The sequence below is a fragment of the Salarias fasciatus genome, chromosome 3 (assembly GCF_902148845.1).
Source record: "Salarias fasciatus chromosome 3, fSalaFa1.1, whole genome shotgun sequence".
NCBI classification, from domain to species: domain Eukaryota; kingdom Metazoa; phylum Chordata; class Actinopteri; order Blenniiformes; family Blenniidae; genus Salarias; species Salarias fasciatus.
Genome location: NC_043747.1, coordinates 27,156,353 through 27,182,125, shown reverse-complemented (window position 1 = coordinate 27,182,125; position 25,773 = coordinate 27,156,353).

Genomic DNA, 25,773 nt, shown 5'->3' with positions numbered 1-25,773 from the left:
AACTTCGAGAGCGAGTTGATTGCTGAGCTCTTGAAGTTGTCAGGAGTTGACAAGTCCCACACCTCACCTTACCACCCTATGGGTAACGGCAGCACGGAGAGGTTTAACCGCACCTTGGGCAACATGTTGAGATCTCTACCCCCTCGCTCCAAACAGAAGTGGCCGCAAATGATTCAGACCATGACCTTTGTATACAATTGCACTGTCCATGAGACCACCGGATTCGCACCCTTCTATTTGATGTTCGGGAGAGTCCCTAGGCTGCCGGTTGACCTTCTCTTCAAGAACGTGCTCCATGATGTGACTGTATGTGACTATGATGCCTATGTGAAGTCTCTTTTGGAGGATCTGCACTGTGCGATGGCTCTAGCTCAGAAGAACTGCACGGCCGAGCAGAAACACCAACGCAACCAATACAACAAACGTGTCAAAGGTCAGCCTCTTTCTCTCGGTGATCAGGTGCTACTGGCAAACAAAGGCATAAAAGGGAAACGCAAGCTGTCTGACAAGTGGCTTCCTGTTGTGCATACTGTGGTGGCCTCAAAACCTGCCCTCCATATCTACCGGATCAGGGATCCTGAAGGAAATGAACGTGTAGTCCACCGAAACCTGTTGCTTCAGGTCAACTTCCTTCCACTGGAAGACGCCTTGGATGATGATGCTCCCGCATCTTTGCCCGCCCCTAGCATGGCCGATGAACCCCCTGCTTCTGTTTGGCATGAGACTGATGTGTCTGGTCTGGACACTGCAGCTGCGACGGCTGAGCCATCCCTTGCCGGTTCTCTGTCAGGTGTTGATGACTGGGATGTTGGTCGTACTACCTCATGGGTCAGTGAGCAGTCCTCCACTGATGAGCCCCTTGGTTCAGCTTGCCCGCCACCTCCTGTTTCAGTGTCTTCACCTATTGCAGGTGATCCTGACACTGCTCTGGACCCCCCTACAGCTTCCCCAGTCCTCCTACCTCAACCACCACCTGCCAACCCGTCCTCAGCATCTGGCACTGACGGACAGCTTACTTCACGGTTTGGCAGGGTCCTTAGACCAGTGTGCCGATTGATTGAATCCATGGCACAACTTGAGTCCGTTCTAGGGTCTCAGTCGAGCACCCGTTCTGTTCTTCATGTGTGAAAAGTGTGGTTCAGGGTGGCGTGTTACGTTAAGCTACTCTTTGTGCTATTGTGGTCACATGTTGCTGTATAAGGACCTTTTTCTGTTTTTTCTCACCTGCATCGTCGGCCTGAGTATGCGCGGTGTATAAGGCACCTCATCTTGTCTACGGAGTGTTGTGGTTTTTGCGAGGCGCCGAGCAAATCCTTCATCCTCCTATCCTTTTATTAGGAAGCTCTTATTGCTGGTTCATGCATTTTGGTTGTGGTTATTAATGGCCTGTGTTATCGAGAATTGTTTTGCTGCTCAGATGTTTGTGTAATTCTGGGGGGGTGAGTGTAACAGGGTCAATTATGCAGCTGTACATGTGTATGTGTTTGGAATATGTATATTTGTTTTTATTAATAATTACACAAAATCTGGATCTGGTTCTTGTTTGTTTGTTTGGTTGTTTTTGTTTTAGTTAATGCCTGACTGTTTATACCGCTTAGTCAGCAAGTGGAATTTTTGTTTGGGTGCCATAATACGTGCAACACACCCCTTTATAAGAAGCGTTCTGGCGCCAATTCTCTCCCTTCCGTCTCTGATTTCTGTGGGAGAGGTAGGCATCTTTTGTGTCCGGAGAAATTTCTGTTATAAACTTAATATGAGATATTAATTTTGTCATCAATTGATCTGTTTAGGGGCACGTATTGTGGCGACTGCTGACTGGTGGATTTTTTTGGTTTCTACTGTGTGTCAGGTATGTTATTTTCTGTTTGAAAAATGTAATGTATTTCGCCCTCCCGTCTCTGATTTCTGTGGGAGAGGGGCACGTATTGTGGCGACTGCTGACTGGTGGATTTTTTTGGTTTCTACTGTGTGTCAGTGTGTCAGAAATAAATGGAGACTGCCTCCAAAAAGATAAACGCCTGATTCGTCACTACAACAACAACGCAGAGACAGATCTACACCGGTCACACATGAATGGGAGGATTTAAGGTGGAGCAATGGCTTCTCATTTTTTCTGATCTGGACTTAAGTTGTTCCAAAGTTTTACACCTGAAACGGAGACACAAAAGCTTTTCATTGTTGATCTGTGTTTGGGAATAAGAAATTTGCAACCAATGTCTCTGAGATGATAAACATTATATGGATGATGAAAGTGCTTTTGAATTTTTTCTGGCAAGGAGTTTTGCTGTGCTCTATACATGAGTTGAGCTATTTGAGATTCTACAATGTCCTGAAACTTTAGTGTTTTGGATTTAAGAAACAATATATTTGTATGGTCAAAATAACCAGCTTTATGGATTATTCTTATGGCCTTCTTTTGCAAAAGCGAGATTTGCAATGTTGAGCTTTTATAGTTGCTTCCCCATATCTCAGCGCAATAGCTCAGATATGGTAACACCAAGGAACAATACAATATTATGTAACGATTTGTGGTCGAGAAGATACTTTACCTTATACATAATTGAGATATTTTTTGCAAGTTCATTTTCAATATATTTAATATGCTCTTTCCAACTTATCTGCTGATCAATAATTACACCCAGAATTTTTGTTTTGTGTATTCTTTCAATTAAAATTCCGTCTATTTGTACTTGGACATTAGTTTGTTTGTTACGCTTACCAAAAATCATAAGTTTGGTTTTACTCAGATTAAGTGTCAATTTATTAGAGCCAAACCAGAATTTAATTTTTTTCATTTCCATATTCATTAAATGTAACAAGTCCTCCAGGTTTTCCCCTGAGCAAAACATATTTGTGTCATCAGCAAAAAATACAATTTTTAAAAGCCTTGAAGCTTTGCACAGATCATTAATATAAAGGTTAAACAATTTCGGGCCCAATACTGACCCCTGGGGGACTCCGTGAGAAATGTTCAAGCATGAAGATTTGAAGTTGCCCATCTTCACAAACTGCTGTCTGTTGCTGAGGTAACTTTTGACCCAATTCAAAGTAACTCCTCTAATACCATATCTTTCCAGTTTGATTGTTAAAATATTGTGGTCAATGGTATCAAAAGCTTTTTTTAAGTCAATGAATATTCCAGCCGTGTATTTTTTATTGTCAATAGCTTTTGTTATTTCTTCAGTTGTATCAATTATTGCCATGGATGTTGACCGATTTTTCCTAAAACCGTATTGGCCGTCGGTTAATATATTATATTTTTGAATAAATGACTCAAGTCTGGCATCAAATAGCTTTTCTAATATTTTTGAAAATTGTGATAAAAGAGCTATAGGACGATAGTTTGTGAAGAGGTGCATGTCTGAGTTTTTATGAAGGGGAGTGACCTTTGCTGTTTCCATTTCAAGAGGAAATTTACCAGATGAAAAATGACAAATTGAATATATAAGTTAAAGGCTTTGCAATCCCCTCAATAACCCATTTCACAGTTTTCATATCAATTTCATCACAATCGGTCGACACTTTTGACTTACACTTTGAAACAATATTGATTACTTCCCTCTCATCTACATCTGCAAGAAACATAGAGTTGCTCTTCCTTTCAATTAAAGAGTAATCTGGACTCGCGGAACGAGAGATTTCACCTGCTAATTTTGGTCCAATGCCGACAAAGTATTCGTTAAACTTGTTAGCAATTTGATTCATATCATCAAGTGTTTTGTTATTATCAGTAAAATAAGAGGGATAAGTGCGTTTCATAGAGTTTTCATTTTTTATAATGGAGTTTAGAACACGCCACATGCCTTGTACATTGTTTCTACTGTTTTCTAGTAGTGTGTGGTAATACTCCTTCGCAGCATTCCGCATTATGGTTGTCAATTTATTTTTATATTTTATATTTTATATTTCTTATATTTACTGTAAGAGCCATAACTGAGTAATAATTTTGAACAGTAGTCAGTTTGACCTGTATATGTTTTTATTTTGGCCTATAAAAAATGTATGTGTCTGCCCCTTTAAATTTGATGCAGCCTTTAAGAGAGTTAAGTTTCATTTGTGTGCATGAGAGCTGTGACAAGATGGGGAGCAGAACTTTTTTCTACCGGATAAACATGTAGAATGTATTTTTTGTTTATTTTTGTTTTATGAGTAAACATTCTTGACTCAGAGGACATCTCATGTTTTTATTCGCGTACGAGAAACAACCCTTGCCGCAGCTCAGTGGCTTTTGACAAAGAAGAAGAAGGAAAAGCCACATCATTAGTAGAAAAAAGGGTGCTCGTTATGAACGACCAGAAAGAGGAGCAACAGCTCGACATGAAGAAATAAGAAGACTCCAACGTCAGAATGGAACGAGGATTGACGGTAAAAGTTTCAATCAGAAATGCTGGCTCGCACTGATGTTCTCCGCTCTGAAAGCCTTTGAAGTCCGTGCATGATTTCGAAGTTATGTTGCAACAATTGGATGTGTGAAGTTGACGCATGAAGTTGCTTTACTCATTTGCACATGATTTATGCATGACTTTGCCTAAGAATGGCAGAAGAAGGGCACTTAATTGATGCGGCAGACATGGAAAATAAGAGACAGATTAAGCTGACAGAGAAAGCGTTGCAGGAGAAGCTGCACCGACTTACTGCAGCCAGAAGAGGAGTGCTAGCTAAAGTACTTCGCAAGGAGAAAGAAATTGAAAATTTGATGATTAATGCAGACAATGTGCAAAAGGTGCAAGATTGCAAGGAAGATGAGTTGTGTGCTCTTATAGCTGAGTTTGAAAAGACTTCCAGCCAAGTGTGGGACCTTCTGTCAGAAGAAGATAAGGAGGCAGATAAGCAGTGGTTTAAACCTAGGATGATGGAAATCACTAAGTTTGTGGAAAAAACTGAAAAATGGATTGATGATTTGGATAAAGAAAAGAATAAGGATGATTAAACTACGGATACGGATGAAAATGACGATGTAAGACCTGAGGATAGTGTATCACAGGTGTCAATGATCAAAGCAGTAAAAACCAAGAGCTCATTGGTTGGCCGTTCATCAGTCACATCCTCCAGATCATCATCAGTTCGTGCTGCTGCAGAAGCCAAATTAGCTGGACTAATGGAACGTGCTGCTGTGTTGTCACAAAAACAAGAGCTTGAACTTGAAGAAGCACGTTTTAAAGCTAAGCTTGAAAGACTGTCTTTAGAGGCAGATATTGCAGAAAAAAGAGCTCAAGTAAGAGTTTTAAAGAAGTATGAAAGATCAGAAGATGGTGATAACAGTGATGTAAGTCGAGTAAAAGAAAAAGAAAAGAAGAACTCTTCAGTCACTAAAGTGCCTAAAGCTGAAGATGAGAGCCAATCCAGATTTGTACAAACTTCAGAGCCTCAAGTTGTACGGCCAAAGCACAAGGTCAGCGCTGATGATGGCATTTTGCAAGTCATGCAGAAACAAAATACGATCACAGAGATACTGGTTAGTCAACAGAAACAAGCTCAACTACCAGTCAAAGATGTTACAGTCTTCCGAGGTGACCCACTGACCTACAGATCTTTCATCAGAGCCTTTGAACAAGCAATTGAACAGAGAGCTGATAATGATCAAGACAAGTTATATTACTTGCAACAGTACACTGCAGGTGAACCACAAGAACTTGTGCGAAGTTGTGAGCACATGCCGCCTCACAGAGGGTTCAAGGAAGCAAAGAGACTGCTTCAGAAGCATTATGGGGACGAGCTAATGATAGCCAGTGCTTATATTGATAAGGCGTTGAAGTGGCCTCAAATTAAATCAGAAGATGGAAAATCCCTGAATGCATATGCTGTGTTTTTGACTGGATGTCGTAATACGATGGAAGATGTGGAGTTTATGGAAGAGATGGATAACCCCACAAATATGAAGATAGTGGTGTCCAAACTGCCATTTAAAGTCAGAGAAAAGTAGCATAATGTGGCATATGAGATCCTGGAGAGGAGAGGACACAGAGCAAGATTTGCTGATCTGGTTCAGTTTATTGACCGTCAAGCTAAAATAGCCACGGACCCCCTCTTTGGAGATCTCCAAGACAACAGATCTGCTTTAGCAGGAAAAAACAAAGAAAAAGAGAAACCTATGATAAAAGGAGGTTTGAAAAGAAGCAGCTTTGCCACCAACATGTCTGTAGAGAAGACAAGCCCAGATGCAACAGTGAAGCAGACTGCACTGAAAGCTGTTAATGCCTTTGAAACACCATGTATCTTCTGCCACAAAAATCACATGTTTGAATCTTGTACCAAGATAAAAGAGCTGCCTCACAAACAACGTGTGGAGTTCCTGAAGACAAAGGGGCTCTGCTTTGGATGTCTAACACAAGGGCACTTTAGCAAGACCTGTAAGAAGAGAATGGTGTGCAAACAGTGCTCACAGAAACACCCAGATATTCTGCACATGGACAAAGAAAATACATCAGGGTCATCAAAGGATGATAATGCTGTGAATGAAGAAGTCTCAAGTGCTCAGAGATCTGTAACTCAGGAAGTGGTTGGCTACATTGGGGCTGGAGAAGCTGAGTGCCTGCTGTCTATTGTTCCAGTGAAAGTGCGATCTCACCAAGGTGGGAGGTTGGTTGAGACATATGCCTTTATTGACCCCGGCAGCACTGCTACTTTCTGTACAGACGAACTTCATAAGAAATTAAATGTAAAAGGAAAACCAACTCAGATCCTGTTGAGCACTATGAGCCAAGAGAAACCAGGGGAACAGAAACTGATGAACAGTTGCATGCTATCTGACCTGGAGGTAGGTGGCCTGGAAGATACAGAATACATTACCTTACCAAAGGTCTTCACACACAACAATATCCCCGTACAGAAAGAAAACATTCCTACCCAGCAACATCTGCAAAGATGGCCCTATCTGAGTGAAGTGAACCTACCACAGATTGATGCCAGTGTCGGTCTGCTCATAGGAGCAAACAACCCAAAAGCAATGGAACCATGGCATATAATCAATAGCCAAAATGATGGGCCATATGCTATTAAGACAGTGCTTGGTTGGATGGTTTGTGGACCCGCAAATGAAACCACAAACATGGAGAAGACACCTCACTACAGTGTGAATCGAGTCTCCGTGACGGAAATAGAAGAGCTGCTGGTCCAGCAGTATAACACAGATTTTCCTGAACGGTGCTACGATGACAAGCAAGAACTCTCCCAAGAGGATAAGCAGTTTATGCTGTCAGTGCAAAAAACAACAAAATATGAAGATGGACATTATTATGTGGGTCTTCCTTTGAAATCCGACACAGTTAAGATGCCAAACAATTATTGTATGGCAGTGCAGCGAGCTGCAAGCCTGAAAAGGAAACTACAAAAAAATGACGTTTTTCGCGAAGATTACAACGGCTTCATGAACAGTCTACTGGACAAAGGCTATGCAGAGGAAGTCCCACAAGAACAGCTTGGCCAGAATGATGACAAAATCTGGTATGTCCCTCACCATGGGGTCTACCACCCCAAGAAAAAGAAGATTCGTGTGGTCTTTGACTGCACTGCCTCATTTCAGGAGATGTCTCTGAATGACGCTTTGCTGCAGGGTCCTGACCTCACTAACTCGCTTATTGGAGTGTTGCTCAGATTTCGTGAAGAGCCAATAGCGATGATGGCTGATATAGAATCAATGTTCTATCAAGTGAGAGTTCCTGAAGTAGATGCTGACTTGTTGAGATTTTTGTGGTGGCCAAATGGTGACCTACATGCACCACTGAAGGAGTATCGTATGATCGTGCACCTTTTTGGTGCAACATCCTCCCCTAGTGTTGCTTGTTATGCATTGCGAAAGACAGCCGAAGACAGAAAAGACACTGCTGCTCCAGACGTGGTTGAAACAGTCCAACGTAATTTTTACATGGACGATTGTTTAAAATCTGTGTGTTCAGAGCAAAAGGCCGTTGCCTTGGTGAAGAACCTGCAAGACTTGTGCGCAGAAGGAGGTTTTAACCTCACAAAATGGGTGAGCAACAGCAGAAGGGTCGTGTCATCCATTCCTGAAGAACACAGAGCGAATGGGCTAAAGAATCTAGACCTCACGCATGATGTTCTACCCACAGAACGAGCTCTTGGTGTACAGTGGGACACGGAGAATGATTCATTCAAATACAGCATCCATCTTCAGGACAAGCCAATGACCAGAAGAGGAATTCTGTCTGTTGTAAATTCCATCTACGACCCCCTCGGCTTTCTGGCACCGGTCGTGCTTCCTGCAAAGCTTCTTTTGAGAGATCTGTGCAAAGAAAAACGTGGTTGGGATGATGACATTGGCAGAGGAAATACTGATCGCTGGTGTAAGTGGCTGAAAGATCTCACTCACCTCTCAGACTTCAGTATACAAAGATGTCTTAAGCCTCTGGATTTTGGACAGATAACAGGAGCACAGCTTCATCATTTTTCAGATGCGAGCGAAAGTGCTTACGGCACGGCATCTTATCTGGTACTGATGAATAATCAGGGAAGAATCCACTGTGCTTTTGTATTTGGGAAGTCTCGAGTTGCACCACTCAAGCCGATCACAATTCCAAGACTGGAGTTAACTGCAGCTGTTGTTGCAGTCAAGACAGACAAGATGCTGCGAGAGGAGATGCAAATCTCACTTGAGCCATCCCTTTTTTGGACTGACAGTACGACAGTACTTCGGTACATCAACAATGACACAGCTCACTTCAAAACCTTTGTGGCAAACAGGATTAATCTCATTCGAGAAGCTACTGAACCACGGCAGTGGAGATACATTAAAACAACAGAGAATCCTGCTGACCAGGCCACCAGAGGAATGAAAGTGGAGAGCCTGATCCAAGGAAAAACATGGTTAAATGGTCCTCATTTTCTGTTACAACCAGAAGATGAATGGACAAAAGGACAAGACATTGACACTCAAGATCTGCAAGATGATCCAGAGGTGAAAAACATCACAGTGAATGTTGTTGCAACTGAAGAAAGACCACATCCTGTCAACAAGTTGCTTCAGTATTATTCAAGCTGGGACAGACTAAAAAGAGCAGTGGCATGGCTTTTGAAAGTGAAAGAAACATGCATCAAATTAAAAGACAAAAGAAAAGAATTACAGAACTCTATCAGTGAGTCAGAACAAGATCCAGAAAAACAGAGAGCGTTTGTGCAGCAAGCGATGGACAGGTTCAAATCTGTTATGGAGAAGAAAGTGTTGACCATGGAAGACCTCAAAGCTGCAGAAATGGAAATCATCCAACACAGTCAAAAACAGTGGTTTCCGGAAGAAATGAAGGCTCTTCAGAACAACTTACCTGTGAAGAAAAGTAGTCATCTGTGGAAGCTTGACCCGACTTTGCAGGATGGAATTTTGAGAGTAGGAGGACGGCTAGACAAGTCTGCAATGCCCCAGGATGCTAAACATCCAGCTATTCTCTCAAAACACTCCAGAGCTGCCATTCTCATCCTGCAAGACATTCATCAAAAAATTGGACACTGCGGCCGTAATTACATGTTGTCACAGTTGAGGCAAATATTTTGGATACCTCAGGTAACCTCAGTCATCAGAAAGCTCATATCTGAGTGTACAGTCTGTAGAAGAACCCGGGGCCCAGTTGGAGAGCAGAAGATGGCTAGTCTCCCAGAAGATCGTCTTTTACCAGACAAGCCGCCCTTTACAAATGTAGGGGTTAATTATTTCGGACCCTTCGAAGTGAAACGGGGCCGGGGAACTGTCAAGCGTTATGGTGTACTGTTTACCTGCTTGACCATCAGAGCAGTGCACATAGAGGTGGCAGACAGTCTTGACACCAGCTCTTGCATAAACGCATTACGCCGTTTCATAAGTAGAAGAGGTCAAGTCAGCATCTTGCGCTCTGATAATGGCACAAATTTTGTTGGTGCTGAAAAGGAGCTAAGAGAAGCCATCAGGAACTTGGACCAGACAAGCATAGAGAAGATTATGCAGAAGAGAGGCATAAAATGGATTTTCAACAGCCCCGCTGCCTCTCATCAAGGAGGAGTTTGGGAGCGGCAAATCCGCACCGTGAGGAAGATTCTTGCTGTTCTAATGAAAGAACAGACTCTCACTGACGACAGTATCCAGACCCTCATGTGTGAAGTGGAGAGTATCATAAATGGTCGACCAATCACAACCACATCGGATGATCCAAGGGATATTGAACCTTTAACACCTAACCACTTGCTGCTAATGAAAGTTCAGCCCAGTATGCCACCAGGAACTTTCAACCAAGATGATCTGTATGCTCGACGAAGGTGGAGGCAAGTGCAGTATCTAGCAGATCTGTTTTGGAGCAGATGGATTCGTGAATATTTGCCTCTTCTCCAAGAACGACAAAAATGGGCTCGACTGAGAAGAAACTTCGAACCTGGAGATGTGGTGTTGGTTGTCGACGGCGCAACTCCACGAAACACATGGATAATGGGACGGATTGTCCAAACCCTACCCGATGCCAGTGGAACAGTTCGACGAGTGAAACTGCAAACCAAAAACACCATTCTGGAAAGACCAGTCAACAAACTGTGTTTGTTACAGGAAACAGTATGAAGACAAGTAATCACACGGTGAAGAAATGTACAGGAAAGACTGATATGTAATTCTGAAAAGACAATATTTTATTGATACTTGATGTCTGTTATTGTTTGACGTAATTTGATAAGTTTAAGTTTATGGCTCTGGTATTTCTGTGAATTTGATAATGCTTAATCCTCCTGCTTAATCATTAGGGGCCGGATATGTAAGAGCCATAACTGAGTAATAATTTTGAACAGTAGTCAGTTTGACCTGTATATGTTTTTATTTTGGCCTATAAAAAATGTATGTGTCTGCCCCTTTAAATTTGATGCAGCCTTTAAGAGAGTTAAGTTTCATTTGTGTGCATGAGAGCTGTGACAAGATGGGGAGCAGAACTTTTTTCTACCGGATAAACATGTAGAATGTATTTTTTGTTTATTTTTGTTTTATGAGTAAACATTCTTGACTCAGAGGACATCTCATGTTTTTATTCGCGTACGAGAAACAACCCTTGCCGCAGCTCAGTGGCTTTTGACAAAGAAGAAGAAGGAAAAGCCACATCATTTACATTCAGCTTCAAGTGTTCTTCACCTAAACCACTGATTCTCAAACTGTGGTGCGCATACCACTGGAGGAAGATCATATTTTTGGAAATAAAATTAATTTGAAAATATATTCTGAAAATTGTACCAAACCTAGAATTAAAATCTATAAAAATTGCTGTAAATGTCGCCCCAATTGTTTTCTCACGTTTTGGTTCAGCTTATTTGTGAATTTTGAGGGTTTCAGTTCGCTTCATATCACTTCCTGCCACAGGGGGGCAGTAGTGGTTAACACTTGGAGGAGCAGGAGGAGGACGAAGATGGAGATTCATAACTTTACTGTTGGGCTGCTGTGTTCTCATTTTTTATTTTTATCTGCAGCTGCTGTCTGCTGTTGAAGTTGTAAATATCCACAAGGACCTGTGTTAATCTGGTATTTCAGTGTCGACACTGGATGTTGACCCGAGGTGGACGTGGCCGACGCGCCGTTCACTCCCGCTGCCTCTTGGGTACCACTCCGACGGCTGTGAGAGGCTCAAAAGGCTGCAACACACCAGCTGTTTGCAGCAGGTTTATTTGAGTCCTGTGAAGATACGATCCGATTCCCCTTTGAGCTCCTGATCTTGGTTCTGGCCCGGAACCTTCTTTTAGCGGTGTCCAGGTTCCCGGGGAGCGTTTTTGCCACGTTGCCACACTCACAACTCTCCTTCCAAGTGCTGTGTGCATCTTAAAGAGCAGACTGGAAGGAGCAATGTGGATTACCAGCAGATTATCAGTAAGAAATGGCCAGTTGGTCACAGAAAGCAACATTTCAAGTAAAACAGTGACTCTGATGGGTTTTTTTTTCCTTCCATAAAACAACAGAGAGAAAGGGATTTCTATGGCAGAATCATTTATTTACAGATACAGACGGCGCTCCTTCGATGGGCGTTCTGTGGAGGTCCAGTGACGAGAGGCTCGCTGCATGTTCCAGAGTCCATCCTGGTCCCAAAGCCAGGCTCATCCCAGCACTGATGGAGGATGTGGCCATCTGTGACCCAGAGAGTTCACACTGCCACCTACAGTTTCAGCTCATCACTGCACTAAATTCTCTGTTTGCAATCTGAAATTCCTCCAGAAGCCCCCCCCCCAACCCCACCCCACCCCCCACTGAAGCAAGTGAGTTAAAAATGTTCCAAAAAAAAAAAAAAAGAAGAGAAATAATTAAATTCAGAAGTAGATTGCTTCAGTATTTCATGATTATTTGTGGTTTTGGTTAAAAACATTTCTGAATAATTCCACTTCTGGTTTCATCACGTTGCTTCTGGTTTCGGTTTTCATGGAAAACACGAAGTGTGTGAGATCAGACACTTTGAGGCACGTGCAGAGCAATCCCGTGAGTTTGTCCATCTGTCGATAAACAGTTTGGCATTTATATTGTTGTGGTTTTTAGCTGAAATGTGAAGTTTGCATCTTACATTCAGGTCTGTTTTCTAAAGAACACATTATTGAACTATGGCAGTTTTCACCACCTGAAGATTAAAATAAAAGCAACAAAACACCCTCTGTGGTCCCGGTTCTTCTCCAGTGCTTTAGTTTGGTGGAAGATCGATGACACTGCAGAGCCAGAGAGACTCAGTCTGATCTGAAGACACTGAAGAGACAAACAGCTCCTCCAGAAAAGGATGTTAAAGTCTTCTTTCAGGCCAAACATCCCTGAGATGCGTCAGAGGCTCTCCAGGTTCAGGGTGGAGTAGAAAGTCGGTTCCGAGTCTAAATCTGAGGAGGAACAAAGATTACACTGTCAGGAACTAGGAAGTAAGAACAGAAAACAGAACTCTGGAGCACTGGGTTTTTTACCCTCCGCTGTGACTGCAGGCTCAGACAGCTCACCGCAGTTTCCTTTGTTTACCTCAATCTTTAAAGGTTTAAAAGTCTGAACTACCGGACGAAAAGCTGATGCAACTCGACGTCACTTCAGGCTGATGAATTCAGCATTAAAGGGCCGATGCTTTAGAGTGTTTAGAATACTGTCACCATGGCGACAGGAAGTGTTGCACCATTGGACAGTGTGTTTTTTCACCTGCCAGTGTCCGAGCTGTGCCCTCCTGAGTGATGGTGACGTCGGTGTAGGAAACGGCTTCTTCAACTCCACCTGCAACACAGATGTCTTTAAAACTCGGGATTCAAATGTTTAGATCAGTGTTTCTCAATTGATGGATCACGACCCAAAAGTGGGTCGCAGTTCTTGAGTATATTTACCCTCCCAAACAGTAGATGGCGATATTTCCCTGTAATGCGAGTTGACACCCTCCATTTGTCTAGAAAAGACCATGTTGTAATTGGTGCTATATAAATAAAGTTGAATTGAATTGAACAGGAAGACCTGGAACCAGCAGATTGCCCCGTAGCCCAACCTCACACCACTTCAGGGACTTTCTGGGAAAGTCCTCATCACTTATGCATCTGAACTCAGATCTGGATCTTCCAGGTGAGCTCTGGTCATCCTGAGTCTCGGCTCAGACTTTCCAGCAGCTGCAGTGAGAGGAAGTCACATGGAGCACAATGCATTCTGGGTAAGCTAAAGAAACGAAGCCAGCGGTGCGAGTCAGAAGAAGCAAAGAGAGTTGGAAATGTCTGAAGGTCATCGATGGATGATCAGAAGACGAGATATCACGGTTGTTTGTGGCTAGCTGCTAGCCGGCTACTTGGGGCGGGACTTGAGTTATTATCCAATCAAATGAGCCGATTTTCTTCTTCTTCAACAGTTTTAACAGGACTGTTATTTATTCAGAGAGGATACTTAGCTCAAGCTTTTTGAAATGACTTCTCAGTTCCACTTTTTTATCTCATGTTTGTGACTGAAAGAACCGCTGAAGTTACTGAAGTTAAAAGGTTCAAGTTAGAAAATAATTAAATTGCAGCTTATTGAACGTTAAAGGGAATATTTTCCTCTCTCGTTTTGAGACTTGTCAGTTGCTCAGGTTCACCATGAACTCGTTTTCCTGTTGACATCCCATCATTATTTTTTATTCTGTCTCTGGTTCAAACTGTCTTTTCATTCAATAAATCTGATAAAACTTCGTAGATTTGGGTCACGACTTGTCATTCGGGGAAGTCCTGGAGTCAGACCACCTGTGAACCACTGATCTGTCTTTTGTTGTTTGTTTTTTCTATAACAGCGGCTCTCAGGGTGAGATAAAATCTCACTAGGATCTTGACGTGAATTCTTCCATCACATGTCAAATGTTTGATTCCAACCTGCTGACTGATTGAGGTTATATAAAGAAACTGATAATCACTGGAATGCATGAAAACCAGTCTGACCGGTGCCTCCTTCAGTCTCGTGAGCTCGCTGACTGTTTCTGTCGCTATATTTAGACATGGGCACTCCCCCACTGTTCATGTGATAATACGTTTTATGTCGTCATGGGATTCCTCTCTGCTTGGCCTGCAGTGTTTCCTTGGAGCTGTTTGAGCTTCAGCAGGATTTCAGAGTGCAGCCTCACATCGCAGCAGCTGAGGTCAGTATCTTTATTCCCTCATAACAACTGGCGAGTTAATGTCGGCATAGAGTAATGTGCATGTGCAGCAAAAGACTGTGAGCTGAGACGAACTGTTCAATGGAAACTAATTTTACAGATCTGACAAACTGCAGTTAATTGTAATTCAACAAAGAAAAGTGCAATTACCTGATTTTCCCAGTTGGTTAGCAGACTTATTCATTTCATAACTTCTCTGGCTGCAAAGATCAAGGTCAGTCAGATAAGAACAGCCAGTTGACAAGGCCACCATAATAAAGAAAGTATGTGCATTCTGTTGCTGACCTGGCTCCTCTGGGCCCTGATGGCTGGTTCTGCCTATAATCAGTGACGTGCGGAGGCACTGACGCTATCATTCAGATTTACAGACGTCATATGAGCCTCCACGGTCAGAACAATGTTTTCCTCCACTGTCATGACTTCCAGTCCAGATTCTCCTGGTCCCAGTCCATATTGTTGTGGTCCTGGTCCTGGTTCCAGTCCAGATCTTCCTGGACTTGGTAGTTTTAGAGTTGACAGTCATCATAATAACAATCCAACTTGGTGTTCTGTCCATATGAGTGCCTGTGCTCTCCATTGTTAATGTTAAGAGTGTGTTGTTCTCAACAGCACCAACTAGTGGACCAGTGTGGAAACGACATTGTTTTTTAGTTTTTCTGCCATTGCCGCGGTTAGTCACATCATTTTCAAAATGTTGCCGTGTAAATGCCAAACTTTTCTGAAATTAAAATGCGGATACGAAGCTTTTTCTCTTGAGACGTCGCGGAAACGGGGCTTCAACTGAAAGTTGACTGCACCAACTGCACCAAGACAGAAGTCTTCAATACGGAGACCACAAGTGACAGCGATCAACAGCAAACGAGGTGGTTGTTGTGTTTAGATTGAAACACGGAAATAACGCCGTCAGCTCCTTTTCTCAGTCGTCCCCCACGCTCCGCTCAGTCTGGATTTAATCTACTCCAGAAAGTTACCAGCGGGTCTGCATGTTTCTGTCATCACTGAGTACCATAGGTACATTTTTGCCAGTTTAAAGTGGCGTTTTTCTTTCCATTTGGCCTTAAAATTCTGTCCTTAAACTGAAGCCGGTGTAAATTTGAAGACAGTTACAGTAGTACAGTGCGAGCGACCACAGAGGAAGGAAGCGGGAAACACTGATGAAAGACTCAATATTAAGCTCCCACTGATGATCAACAGCAACCTGAGAATCATCATGAGTTTTCATTCAGAATCAAAATTAAATTCCATTAAATAACACTGAAAATGGCCTTGTGAATTCTCCATAAATCTAAATAAAGTGGTGGGTTTATTCTGATTTTAAAGTGTAATTAATTATTCCCCCCCCCCACACACAGTATTTTAAATGTGTTTCTCACAACAATTGGAACACCTTTTAAATTGTGTATAAATTGGAATATCAGCTGTTTTGCTGCTTTTTTTATAACAACAACAATAGAAATGCTGAAGGCCTCAAAATCATGAAAAAATCACAGAATACGTATAAAAATGAGGTAAAAATATAGTGAACAGTTGAATCAGTACATATTCATTAGAATGTGGATAAAATTGTAAATAAACAAGTGAATCTCAGCATAATGATTTAGAATGTGATTAATATAGTGGACACATGAGTGATCAGAGCATAATGATTAGAATGTGAATGCTTTATACAACATATGTTATTTTGTTACTTTTATAAAACCAGAAAGAGCTGGATGGTTGGTCATTTGAATACTAAATGAAGTTTTTTTGTTTGTTTTTATTTTACTGCTCTCTGTTGGAAATGTGTTGCTGTCATAATGTTGACCTCTGATCAGGCTTTAAGATAAGGAAGGGTGGAAAAGGAGTCATTAACCACAGCTGTAATGTCTGGGGTGTGACTGTATCCAGCAATAAAATCATAATAAACTTCTGTGTCAAAAAATCTGGAGTTACGGTGTTTTGAAGTTCACTGAAGAGGACAAGTGGATATTAAAAATAAAAGGTTATTGATATTAGAAACAGAGAACAATTGGAAATGATTAAAGGCTGGCACAAAAATAAATTTAAAAAGACACAAAATCCATCCATCCATCCATCCATCTTCAGCCGCTTATCCGGGGCCGGGTCGCGGGGGCAGCAGTCTCAGCAGGGATGCCCAGACTTCCCTGTCCCCAGACACTTCCTCCAGCTCTTCCGGGAGGATCCCAAGGCGTTCCCAGGCCAGCCGAGAGACATAGTCTCTCCAGCGTGTCCTGGGTCTTCCCCGGGGTCTCCTCCCGGTGGGACATGCCCGGAAAACCTCCCCAGGGAGGCGTCCAGGAGGCATCCTGAACAGATGCCCGAGCCACCTCAGCTGGCCCCTCTCGATGTGGAGGAGAAGCGGCTCTACTCCGAGCTCCTCCCTGGTGACTGAGCTCCTCACCCTATCTCTAAGGGAGCGCCCAGCCACCCTACGGAGGAAGCTCATTTCGGCCGCTTGTATCCGGGATCTTGTCCTTTCGGTCATGACCCAAAGCTCATGACCATAGGTGAGGGTGGGAACGTAGATTGACCGGTAAATCGAGAGCTTCGCCTTTCGGCTCAGCTCCTTCTTCACCACGACGGACCGATACAACGACTGCATCACTGCAGCCGCTGCACCGATCCGCCTGTCAATCTCACGCTCCATCCGTCCCCCACTCGTGAACAAGACCCCAAGATACTTAAACTCCTCCACCTGGGCTAGGGTCTCTCTACCTACCTGGAGAGGGCAAGCCACCTTGTTCCGGTCGAGGACCATGGCCTCGGATTTGGAGGTGCTGATCCTCATTCCTGTCGCTTCACACTCGGCTGCGAACCGCCCCAGTGCATGCTGTAGGTCCTGGTTCGATGAAGCCAACAGGACAACATCATCTGCAAAAAGCAGAGATGAAATCCTGTGGTCCCCGAACCGGACCCCCTCCGGCCCCTGGCTGCACCTAGAAATTCTGTCCATAAAAATGATGAACAGAACCGGTGACAAAGGGCAGCCCTGCCGGAGTCCAACATGCACCGGGAACAGGTCCGACTTACTGCCGGCAATGCGGACCAGACTCCTACTCCGGTCATACAAAGAACGGACGGCCCTTAACAGGGGGCCCCGGACTCCGTATTCCCGGAGCACCCCCCACAAGACACCACGAGGGACACGGTCGAATGCCTTCTCCAAGTCCACAAAACACATGTGGACTGGTTGGGCAAACTCCCATGAACCCTCGAGCACCCTATGGAGGGTATAGAGCTGATCCACTGTTCCACGACCAGGACGAAAACCGCATTGTTCCTCCTGAATCCGAGGTTCGACTATCGGTCGGATCCTCCTCTCCAGTACCCTGGAATAGACTTTCCCGGGGAGGCTGAGGAGTGTGATCCCCCTATAGTTGGAGCACACCCTCCGGTCCCCCTTTTTAAACAGGGGGACCACCACCCCGGTCTGCCAATCCAGAGGCACTGTCCCCGACTGCCACGCGATGTTGCAGAGACGTGTCAACCAAGACAGTCCCTGCACATCCAGAGACTTGAGGTACTCAGGGCGAATCTCATCCACCCCCGGTGCCTTGCCACCGAGAAGCTTACCAACCACCTCGGTGACTTCAGCTTGGGTGATGGACGAGTCCACCTCTGAGACCTCAGCCTCTGCTTCCTCCACGGAAGACGTGGCGACGGGATTGAGGAGGTCCTCGAAGTATTCCTTCCACCGTCCTGTGATATCCCCAGTTGAGGTCAGCAACTCCCCACCTCCACTGTAAACAGTGTTGGCGGAGACCTGCTTTCCCCTCCTGAGGCGCCGGACGGTTTGCCAGAATTTCTTCGAGGCTGACCGATAGTCCTCCTCCATGGCCTCCCCGAACTCCTCCCAGACCCGAGTTTTTGCCTCCACAACCGCTCGGGCTGCAGTTCGCTTGGCCTGCCGGTACCCGTCAGCTGCTTCGGGAGTCCCATGAGCCAGCAAGGCTCGATAGGACTCCTTCTTCAGCTTGACGGCAGCCCTCACCTCCGGTGTCCACCACCGGGTTCGGGGGTTGCCACCACGACAGGCACCAGAGACCTTACGACCACAGCTCCGGGCAGCTGCCTCGACAATGGAGGTGGAGAACATGGTCCACTCGGACTCAATGTCTCCAACCTCCCTCGGGACATGAGAGAAGCTCTCCCGGAGGTGGGAGTTGAAAACCATGCTGACAGAGGGTTCCACCAGACACAAAATCACACAAAATAAAAAATACAGACTGGTTAAAAAAAGAAAGGCAGCACAAAATAATCCAAAATAATCCAAAAAAGAGGAAAGGTTGTAAAAAAAAAAAAAGAATAAAATGAATAAAAAGTGACCACATTTTTTTTAATTCGCATAAATTACGAAAGATTACATAAAGAAACACACACTTCTTCAAAACTGATCAAAGAGCATTTAGAATACACAAAATGATCCAAAATAATCAAAAAATAAATGAAAATAGACAAAACATAATTTAAAACTTAATTTAAATTTTAGAAATTTAAGTCATTTTGTGTCTGAAAATAATCAGAAAATTAAAATAGACGACGAAATATTGGAATCAGACACCAAAATGATGTGTTGTTGCTTTTCCACATGACTCCGTTTCCTGGATGATTCAAGTCTCCTGGTGTGACAGATTAGAAACTGTCTCCATTCAGTTTTTATTCATATATCAAAGTGCTGTAAAATGTAAAGTCAGTGGCTTTCTCAGACAGTGGCAGCTTCAGTCCAGGCTGTTCTGGAATCTTTGTCATCCTGAGTTCTGCGAACAGTTTTTAAAATTTAATTTCAGAGTAGACGAAATGGCCATAAACCATTATTCCAAGGTTTCACTCATTTCAACATTGTTTTTATTTTTCACTTCAAGCTGCTGCTTAGTGTGTTTCTCGTTTCTCCCCTGCTGGATTGCTCCTGAATCAATTAAACTGATCATCTGGAATTCTAGCAGTTCTATTCTGTAACTTTATCTTGATTGTAAAGGACAGCATTGACAGTGACCCCCCTCCCTCTGTTTTACAGCTGCAGTGTTTCTCCTCTTTATAAAAACATGCTCTCTAGGTTGGAATGTCCCCTCTTTCCCTGTTGCCATGGTGACTCATCAAATCACAGCTCTGTTGATGTTGTCTTGTTATTACGGGACACTGGCCTCACTCCAGGTGAAAAGTTGAACAAACTCACATCAGCTGTTCTGGAAAAATCAGATTTCTGATCTCAGATTAGATCAACTCAGAGTTCAGAGTTAAACTCAGTCTGTTGACTCTGCTTTGTCCAACTGAACTCTGATCACTATTACAGCATCCAGTATAAACCAGAGGTATGTTATTTTGTTACTTTTACAAAACCAGAAAGAGCTGGATGATTGTTAATTTGAATACTAAATGAAATGTTTTTGTTTGTTTTGATTTTACAGCTCTCTGTTGGAATTGTGTTGCTGTAATGTAATGCAATGACCTCAGTTCTGTTATGGAACAATGGGAAAGGAGTGACTCATTAACCACAGTAATGTCTGGGGTGTGACTGTAACCAGCAATAAAATCATAATAAACAATCATAAACACATTCAACTAAAAAAAAAAAAAAAACTTACCTGTGTCAAAAAATCTGAGGTTTCAGTGTTTTGAAGTTCACTGAAGAGGACAAGTGGATATTAAAAATAAAAGGTTATTGATATAAGAAACAGAGAATTGGTTAAAAAAAAGAGAGGCAGCACAAAATCATCCAAAAAAAAAGAGGAAAGGTTGTTAAAAAAAAGAATAAAATGGATAAAAAGTGACCAAAAATGTTTTTAAATTTGCATAAATTCCGAAAGATTACAAAAAGAAACACACACTTCTTCAAAACTCATCAAAGAGTATTTAGAAGACACAAAATGGTTGAAAATAATCAAAAAATAAATTAAAATAGACAAAACATGACTTAAAATTAATTTAAATTTTAGAAATTTAAGTCATTTTGTGTCTGAAAATAATCAGAAAATTAAAATAGACGACGAAATATTGGAATCAGACACCAAAGTGATGTATTGTTGCTTTTCCACATGACTCCGTTTCCTGGATGATTCAAGTATCCTGGTGTGACAGATTAGAAACTGTCTCCATTCAGTTTTTATTCACATATCAAAGTGCTGTAAAATGTAAAATCAGTGGCTTTCTCAGACAGTGGCAGCTTCAGTCCAGGCTGTTCTGGAATCTTTGTCATCCTGAGTTCTGTGAACTGTTTTTTACATTTAAATTCAGACAGAAGTTGTTTATGTTCATATCTGAGATTCAAATAAACAATCAAACCGTTTCTTTATTAAAATATCAGATTAATTTGTAAACTCCATATGTGTGTTTGTTGAAGAGCAGATGACATGGTATTTCTGTGGGGAGACACGCGTTTTTACTGAGTAGAGTTTCAGGGAGTTGGTTGATAAGAGTGACGTCATCACGTTGCATGACTCATACCGTTTAAAGAGCTCACACTCAATCGCCCATTCATTCATCATCCTGGTGGCTCGCAGTGAAACGTGGACTTCTCTCAGCTCCACATGAACAGATCGGACTCTCTTTTCTGGGTTTTCTTCCTCCTGTTGCTGGATGTCTGGATTCAGCTGACGGTAAATCCTGATCCTCTGCCCCTTTCTTCCTCCTTTGTGTCATCTGAGCTTGATTCCAGACAAAGTTAACTCAGCCGAATTACAGAGGACTGAGCAGACTATCTGTAATAATAATAATAATAATAAAAAAACTATTACTCCAGCAGCAGACTCAGCATCCATCCTGCAGGAATGAGTGACACTGCAGGTCATTCACACCATTGGCTGTAAAATAGAATAGAATAGGCTGTATTAATCTCACAATGGAGAAATTTACAGTTGCAAGAGGCTCATAGAACACACGGGGGACAAAAAGTAATGAAAGGTGGAAATAAAGAACAAGTAATTGTGCAAATCGTAGTAAAGATTGATAATAGAAAGCTAAGATCTAACTGTGTACAACATGAATCTTAAAATATAACAGGAACTATATAATTTATACAATATATATACAATACCATATGCAATGCAATATAAAATAAATATACAATATAATATATACTACGGAAGAGCATTAGGGCCACCCGCGAGAAAAAAAATTAGAAGGGTTAAAAAAAATGTCATCACGAACTTCAAGAAAAAAGTCGAAATGTTGAGAATAAAGTCGATGAATGATGTTAACACAAACCGCTCTCCATCACATCATCACAAGCATTCTTAGAATTTTGCACACTTTTCTGAACTTTGTCCAAAACCTACTTGATGTTACTGCTGGACACAGAGTTTAAATACTGTATTTATTCAGCCCTTCCTTGTAAATACTGTGTATTTTAATTTTATTGCATATGAGGCCACTGCTGCTGCAGCAATGTGAATTTCTGCTGGTGTGAGGAGTAATAAAGAAAAGAGGCAAGAGCCTGGACGACACAACAGACCTGCTATGAAAAAAAGAAGTCGTCTTCTTACTATATTTTTTTCTCAACTCTTTCTCTGCTGGTCTACCAACTGAGGACCTGAGGGAGGACTGGCTAACACCTGTGGGTGCAGTGTGAGCTTCTGCACCTTTTGCAGGGTGAATTCCTGCAAGATGATTGAGGAAGTGAAGGGTGTGTCTGACTCACACACCTCTCATAACTTTACAGAAGCAAATAACACACAGCGTGCTGAGAGGGGAGCGTCTGCCAGGCTGCTTTTCATTTCTGAAGTTTCTTCTGTCAGGAGCTGAATGCATTAGAGAGGTGGATCATTTCACTGTGAGAGAGCTTCAGTGTTTCACTGTTTCTGGAGGCCATGAGGCGTCAGCCAGGTTATTTCACTGAAACTATGGAATCCACACGCTTATTCACATCATTTTGGACTATTACAGTTAAAATACAATAATAATTATGATCATTTGAAATATGATTTCTTCAAAGTCATTTAAACATTTCAGTGCTTGTCTGGAACATCAACACATAAACATCTACACATGATTTCAGTATAATAGTCATAAATATAAAAGATGTAACTTTTATATCCCTTCTGTCTTGCCTCATAGTGGATAGTCAGACTGAATAAAACCCAGATATGTTTAATCCATGATTATGTATCATTTTAATGTTACTGTTAGCACTATGAATGACAAAGAGTAGATTATGAATCAGCAGCTTCACACTGAAACAAACTGCTCCTCTTTTATCTTTCTGCATCATTCATGTTCTCCCTTTCAGTTTGTAAAATACAATACATGTCTGTTAATGAACAGAGGATGAAACCGTTCATGTTGGAGTCATGTTTGTGTTTAACTACCCCCCCCCCCCCCACCCCCATTTTATCGAAACACACAAATTTTAATGTGAACTAAAAGCCCCAAAATGCAGCAGGTCTAGCAAGAAACACCAAATGACAAACAGAAATAGAAATGCAAAAAAAGGGTTGTGTTGGTTTGAGATCGGTCCTGCTCTACTCCTCCTCTGCTCCTCCTCCTCTGCTCCTCCTCCTCTGCTCCTCCTTGGCTCGACTTTACCTTCAGTATTGTGGAACAGGTTGGTCCTGATCCTTGTTGTTTTCTCTCTCAGTCTGACTGAACATGTCTGCTGTGGATGAAGAGGAGGACAGATCAGAGTCTGAGGACAGGTGAGAGACGTCAGCTGCTCCTGCAGAGTCCAGAGTCCACAAACAGTATTGGGCTGTGAGGGTCTGACCTTTGACCTTTGACCTGGTCCATCTCTTTACTATTGTGTTTCTGAATGACTTCTTCTTACTGTGTGTGTGTGTGTGTGTGTGTGTGTGTGTGTGTGTGTGTGTGTGTGTGTGTGTGTGTGTGTGTGTGTGTGTGTGTGTGTGTGTAGAGGTCAGCAGCTCAGACGCTCAGCAGAGTCTTCAGGATCCAGCAGGTTGTCTCTGAAGAGTGACTGGTCTAAAGATTTTCTTCCTCCAGACTTCAGTGGTGAACCTGGACCTTCAGACTCAAAGAAAGAAACTCTTTGTTTATTCATTCTCTTATTGGACAGAATTCATTTGTTGATACACAAAATAAGATATTTACCCAAAATAATCACAAGGTTTATCACATCTGGGACCTCTCAGTACGAGGGGTGTCAACATCTACAAGTGTAAACAGGTTCACAAATAACAAGTCATAACCGTTCAGGAAAATCAGTAACTGTGTAGACGTCATTGTCCTCCTTCTCCTCTTCTTTTTTTACCAATATATATAATGTTTTTTGGAGTGATGATGTTTCCTGAAAGCTTCAGATAATAACACTATCTCAGTAAACGTTCCCTCTAGAGCAGTTGTCTGCATACATACAAGCATCGGGGACGAGGAGGCTGCAAACAACGAGGTGAGCGCTGTGTGGCGGCTTTTCTAACAACCTGGAAATACTGATGTGGGCCAAGTCGGGCAAAGCTGGTTTGCAACAGCAGCACGGGATCCTATTTATTCCTAAGAAAAACACACTTGATTGTGCTCGTCCATCAAAAATGACGGTGCAGATCTGGACTTTAGAGAAGCATCATCTTTCTCTTGCTTTATGTTGTTAATCACATGCTCAGACAATCCAGGTTCGGTGATCCATGATCAGAAATCTCTCCAGAATCAAGCTCATGATGTGAGTCCTTCACCTGAGGAGATTTAAACCAAGTGGGGATCAGAAGCGCCCCCTAGTGGGGAAAATGAAACACTGCATCTCCACTGAGAGTCTTCACTGCAGTCCTGTGTGTTCGTGTGTGTGCTGAGAATTCCTGGACTTTGAAGTTGTGCTGATCAACAGAGAGGGAGGTGTAAAAAATCCAGCCGAAGATGAGACACCCTGTGGTGAGGGAAGTGAGCTGCAGGAAGTTCATCAGAGCCGGTGTTGCCCTGATGGCCGTTGTTTTCTGTACATAACAAGTTCATGTGTCTAAAAATGGTTAACTATGTTTAAACATGTTTTAGAAAGTGTAAACTAATGATTTAGAGATGTTTTATATGTGCATTTCATCTTTATGTATTTATTTCTTGTACTGTGTATTCATTGTATTTTGTGGCTCTGTGGCTCCCAGGACTCCCTTGAAAAAGAGGTTTTTGATCTCAATTTTTGATCTCAATTTCCTGACTAAATAAAGGTTAAAAAAGAAAAAAATCCAGTTTAAAAATCCAGAGAAATAATTCTACTTCCTGTTTTTCTGCATCACTTACGGTTTGCTGCTCTACTGAAGGTTTCCGTTACGTGAAGCACAGCGGAGCCCGGCACGGTGTCTGTGGTGATCTGTTGCCATCCACTTTAAAGCCTCTACAAGGCGAGGCTGCAAGTGTGTACATTTATTGATGTGTGTCTTCACTATTATATTTTTGTATTATTTTGTTATGAGGTGAAGTTTGTCTGCAGAACCGATGCACGTTATTCTGTGTTGCATCCAGATATGTTTGTCAAGAGAAATGTTCTTGTACTTTGTGGTTTTCACCACCTGGAGAGAAAATAAAAGCATCAAAACGTCCCGTGTGGTTCTGGTTCTTCTCCAGAGGTTTAACTGGGTGTTACATCGACGACACTACAGAGACAGTTACTCCAGCCAAAAGGTGGGGTTGAGTGTGTGTGTGTGAGTGTGTGTGTTGTAATCCTCAGAGAGGAGTCGATGTGACTGGATGAGAAGTTGGACAGATTGATCCTACAGACTGAATTCCAGCCTGTTTGAATCTTGAACCCAGAGAGCATTTATCCTCCGTTTGGTCAGCAGGCTGGTCGCAGAGCAACATGACGGTTTAATCCAAAAGGAGGAGAAGACATTAACACACATAACTTTACTGAAAAAGAAGCACAAATCCACTGTTTATCAAACAGAATACTTCAAAATGTCAGGATCTTGTTGATCTAAACACAGCAGTTGTGATGTATAAAGCTCACAACTTAAAGCTTCCATACTGTCCAAGAACTGTTCAAACCGAAAGAATACAGATATCGTCTTAGAGGACCTGGAAACTTCTAGAAAGCCAAAGTTAGGACAAATTTGAAAAGTAGATGCATCTCTGTGCGTGGGGTTGATCTATGGAACAGCTTAGATGAACAACTTAAAGGCTCCAAAACCACTAATGCATTTAAAAAAAAGCTTTAAATTAAGAATTATTGAAAATTATAAAGCACTCGAGTAGAGTTGATTAGCTTTCTAATGGAGACTAAGTAAATCACATTGCGTCATGTTGTTACTTCATTATTACTGTATCAGTCACTTTACCATTGCTG